This window comes from Thunnus thynnus, chromosome 18 (assembly GCF_963924715.1).
Source record: "Thunnus thynnus chromosome 18, fThuThy2.1, whole genome shotgun sequence".
NCBI classification, from domain to species: Eukaryota; Metazoa; Chordata; class Actinopteri; order Scombriformes; family Scombridae; genus Thunnus; species Thunnus thynnus.
This window is the reverse complement of record NC_089534.1, coordinates 13,852,933-13,858,404: the sequence shown is the minus strand read 5'-3', so window position 1 is coordinate 13,858,404 and position 5,472 is coordinate 13,852,933. Positions and strand designations below refer to the sequence as shown.

The 5,472-nt window shown below is 37.9% G+C and overlaps 1 long non-coding RNA gene across 1 annotated transcript; it reads left to right on the top strand.

Moving 5' to 3' along the window:
• The first annotated feature begins 2,437 nt into the window (after window positions 1-2,437).
• LOC137169298 (uncharacterized) lies at window positions 2,438-4,928 on the top strand. The gene is made up of 3 exons (XR_010924435.1): window positions 2,438-2,991; window positions 3,236-3,348; window positions 4,724-4,928. It is a non-coding gene; the product is annotated as an uncharacterized lncRNA (long non-coding RNA).
• Window positions 4,929-5,472: the final 544 nt, after the last annotated feature.

Below are 5,472 nucleotides of genomic sequence, written 5' to 3'. Positions count from 1 at the left end.
CCCCCAGATTATTATGTGGCCCATCTCATTCTTGCTGTATGATTCATTTTTACAGTACATCCCTGAGAAAAATATCCTGACTCCTCCTACGTACCCTACACTGGCAGAATCATAAATAACACAATGATAGCTGGTGTGAAGAGCCATAAAAATATGGGAGTGATTCCTCTCTTCTTCCAAATTACAGCCTTTACCTTCCTTCAGCACATGTGCACAATTTGTGTTGTCATCTGTCAGTACAACAGACATTATTCATGGCCTGAGAGAGGTTTACCTTTATTCCTTGCTTTGATGCGTACACTGGTGTCTTACTGTGTACAAGTTATCTTGAGTGTAAAAGACAAAAAAATAAAACAGGACATAAATCACTTTGTCATCCATTTTGAAGCTGGGGGCTATATCTTTTTAGTCCTAGATACTCTCACCTGTGTAAGTAACACCAACACATACAGAGCCAAAATGGTTGCCTTACTCAAGTCAAGTCAGTTTTATGTATATAATGCCAAATCATAACTGTTAGTTATCTCATGGCATTCCTCATACAGAGCAGGTTTACAATATTATTTACAGAGAACCAACATTCCCTCATGAGCAAGCACATGGCAAAAGTGACTAGGAAAAAAAAAGTTTTTATAGATATCTTTATTGGTTTTAGTTTTAAGGAAGACAAACATGATATTCGTAAACATAAGAACACCTTATTCTACACAAAACACACTGAACAAAAACTCCCACACAATGGTGAAACTAAATAAATAAATACATAGGAGAAAATGACGATAGAAGAGAAAGATAAATATACAACAACAAAAAAAAAACATTGACAATTGAATGGATGCATAACCTGATATCCAGGCAATGAAGTTGTACAATATACTGCTTGATTAAGACTCAAGCATGGGCCTCTCTAAGGATGTCTGTCCAAATAACTCCATAGAGGCCTCCCTGCAAACTCTCTGTTTGTCCTTGAGCCAGTAGATCATGGCTTCCAGAGGGACGAGTTCTATTATACCTTGTAACCACTATGAAAGGTTGAGAGGTTTGTCAGAGAGCCACTGTCCACTGCGTGCTGGTGAACAAACAACCAGATGAGCTCAACCAAACATCTCCCCACTTGTCATCTGAAATGGTTCTGCCCAAGTCAGCCTCCCAACGCGATTTAGGATAACCCATGCTCTCTGCTGGGGAAAAGGGAGCACTGTAAAACCTGGTAGTTAGTTTTCAGGGTTCATTTCTAAACAATTCCTAAAGACACCAGCGGAGGCAGATGATGTTCTACTCTTTTTAAGAGTAGAACATCATCAGCATAAAGGGAAATTTTATGCTTTTGGCGACCCACATCAATACCTGTCTCCAGAGAATAGCTCCTTATCGTCTCCGCCAAGGGCTTTATGGCAAGCACAAACAAAAGAGGGGAGATTGGGCACCCCTGACGAGTGCTACGCCAAATCAAAAATATAGGGATCTTCCACCCATTTGTGTGGACGGATTCACGAGGAGAGTCGTACAAGAGAGAGATCCACTTAATAAAGTTATCTCTCAGATTAAATCTGGGAAAAACACTCAGTAAATATGGCCTCTCAACTCTGTTAAAAGCCTTCTCTATGTCAAGAGAGACTATGACAGCCTTGGCTTTCAATTTTGTACTATACTGAATAAGATTCAGCAGTCTCCTGACACTGTTACAAGAATTATGTCCTAAAATAAAACCAGTCTGGTCTACTGAGATATGGTCTGGAAGGATATATTCTAATCTTTTAGCCAGAATTTTAGCTATAAATTTTTTGTCTACATCAATGGCCTGTATGAGGAGCAATCCTCTGGCAGTCTGCCTTTCTTTGGAATCAGTGAAATGTTAGTATCCATTATCATGCCTAGGAGATGGCCAGAATCAAACCAATGGGACAACATTTTAAGCAGGGAGTCAACTAGCAGACTCTGAAAAGATTTTAAAAACTCAAGAGTCAGGTCATCGGGCCCTGCAGCGTTGCTATTTTGCAAATCATTAATAGACAATATAACTTTGTGAAATAGCTCTGTTCAACAGGTCATTCTGGATCTGAGAAGCTTGAGGAAGATTCATGGCTGACAAGAATGTTTGCATCAGGAATAATAATAGCTTAGAAATAACAAATGCATAGACTAGTTCTTCTGCATCTTTTTAAGACAAGATGTGCCTTATTTTTGCAATGTGACATAGGTGAAAGAAGACAGTCCTTGAAATTTGTTTTATGTGGGAGTTAAAGTACATATCCTGATCAAAGACAACTCGCAGATCCCTTACAGTGGCTCTGGAGGCCAGGGTAATGCCATCTAGAGTAACTATATCATTAGATAATGTGTTTCTGAGGTGCTTAGGGCCAAGCACAATAACGTCAGTTTTGTCTGAGTATAATAGCATCTTAGTGTAGGCAAGCCATACACAAAGGACACTGCAAATCTGTGCCTCTGGGCTATCTTTGCGAGCCATTTTACCACAACACAAAAGATCAGCATATAATAACAGATTCTGGTGTAAATATCTAACCATATTTATATAACACCTTTCGAGAGCAGAGACGTCACAAAGTGTTTCACAGAAGAAATAAAGCACGAACATACATACAGACATAAAACTCAATAAAAACAGAATTAAATAGAAAACAGAAAAAATACGTAAAGGGGAGTCAGTGAAGAGCAATCATAATCAGTGTAACATGAGACCTTTTGGAGGACCTGGTCAAGAGTTTAGCAGCAACATTTTGGACCACTTGTAAACAATCCAGGGATGTTTTGGCAAGTAAAAAAATGAAGTTACAGTAGTCAAGATAGGACGATATAAAAGCATGAATTAACATTTCCATCTCTGCTTGAGTCACAATGGGCCTGAGCTTTGCAGTGTTTCTCAGTGGGAAAAAACAAGAGCGAATCAGACACTTGACATGTTGATCCAGAGTCAGAACCTGGTCCATAGTGACACCTAGATTTCTTATGGAGGATTTAACTGATGAGGTAAGAGACCCTAGACCACCCCTTATCTTAGGGACAAGACAAAGGGGGGCAGAAATAAAGATTTCTGGTTTGTCTGCATTATGCTGTAAAAAATTATCTGCTATCCATTTTTTATAGCATTTAGGCAGTTATTTAAAATTGACAATTTAGCTATGTTTTGAGGTTTAAATGAGATGTGTAACTGAATATCATCTGCATAGAAGTGATAGGAGATACCTTTAAAGTGCCTTATTATCTGTCCAAGGAGAAGCATAACAGAATTGGACCAAGGACTGAACCCTGAGACACACCACAATACAGAGTTTCAGATGAGGAGGCAAAGCTGCTAACAGAAACTATGAAACTCCTGTCAGAGAGGTAGGTGGAGAACCACTGCAGGGCTGAGCCAGTGATATGCACCCACTGTCCAAGTTTCTCAACCAAGATATGGTGGTCCACAGTATCAAAAGCTGCACTGAGATCCAACATGTTCCAGACTGTTATTTGTTCATGCTTCATCTGGTTCTAATTTAGGGATGAGTGATTGATGTGGCTTAGCATGCGTCCTGGTCTTACTGGAAGAGCCTGGGCCTGTATCAATATGTGATTTTTTATCATATAATAAGATTTACATGCTGCAAAAGGTGCAGAACTAGCATGGTCTGATGCCAAATGACTACAAAAACTCACCAAGAATTATGAGGCAGAGGATAAAGGTCAAATTTTAAGTGTTATGTCAAAGTTACTAATGTGGAAAGGCTGCTGGTTGGTATTTTTTCATTTACTGGCATGTCACGCTAAATAGAAGATGATTGCAAAACTTCCCATGCATCTTTGACTCAATTGTTTTAACAGACCTGGAATTACTGCCCTGCTCCACTGACTGATTAAACAAAGAATGGTCCTATCACTAGTGAGGATCATTAATGGATTTTTGAATGCGTAGGCCTACTTGAAGATCAAACAAATGAAACACTCAAAGTTTCAAATGTTTTTTTTTCCCAGAGGCTTAGGTTTGTTGGTTCAAAAGCCACACTCTTCTCTCTTTCAGATACGTTTGTGTAATCAAAGAGCTACACATACCACCAGCGGCCTTGTAAATTATCAGAAAAAACAAAAGAATTTGAGTGATGAGGGACTTCCACAATGCAGTCAATCATCTCTTATTTTAGCACAATCTTTTCCAGACATGACTATGTGCGTGCATGTGTGTGTGGGTGTGGATGTGTGTGAGAGGGAGTGGAGACAAAAGGATAATATGTACACATTAATGTATCACATGGTCTGTATTTATGTGGACTATTTACAGGATATGACAGAAATAACAGTGTTATGTTATACTGATATGTATTCTTTGTGTGCATAGTGTATATAATAATTAAATAATAAAAAAAATAAATAATAATATGCGACAAGGTCTATGGATAGTTCAATTTCTAATTCAAGTGATTTTTTTTCCAACTTCATTCAATCCTCACATATGTGACTATTCTTGTCTTGCTACACTTTATGGTTAGTAGCAATGTTAGTGTACTTGTATATAGTATTTATTGCTTTAATTTTTGTTTTTTAAGCTTCACTTGTATATATTTTTATATTAATATTGTATATAGTCTAGTTTTTAAAGTTACTTATCTACTGTATGCATCTGTTCCTGCTTTTGCTGCTGTGACACTGAAATTTCCCATTACAGTTTATCTTATCAAAATAACAAGAATTTTACTACTGCTGACTTTGTTATTTTCTATTTCAGGTCACCTTGGCATCATCAACCTCATACCGTGGCCAATTACTATGGGCAAAAGGAATAGCTCTATTCAAATCTACATCCATTTTTTAAGTTTCTGTGTAGTCCATATACACCTGTTACACCAGTGAGAGTTGTCCCGTCTGACTAAATGATGTATATCTCCTTTAATTAAAATATGTGTTCATAAAGGAATAGTTAACAATGTATGCTTATTCGCTTTCTTCCCAAGAAGATCAATACTATTCCCATAGCCCTCCATTAAGTGTCAGCTTAGCTTAGTACAAAGACTGGTAACAGGAAGTAACAGCTAGCCTGGCACAGTCCAAACATGACCAAATCCACCATCCAGCACCATGTTATACTGTATCTTGTTTAAGTGTAAGCTAGATTTTCCCCCCTCCTTCCAGTTTTATGCTAAGCTAAGCTAATCATCTCCTGGCTGTAGCCTCTTGTGCTGTCAATCTTCTCATCAAACTCAATCAGAATCAGCACAAATAATGTTCTTCTCAAAACGTTAAACTATTCCTCTAAGAACCATGAACTATAATGCAAATCTCTGCATCCGGCTGTGTACAGGAAATAAATGAGTTGTGTTTTTAAAGGCAGGGATGACACAGATAAAGAAATGTAGGAGGAGTAATATGAATTAAATTTGCACAGACGAACCAACTGTTATTTATGTTGTGAAATACAGTACAGTATAACTTTCAATTACGGTCTACCCTACTGTATATCCAGGTATATACTAGTGA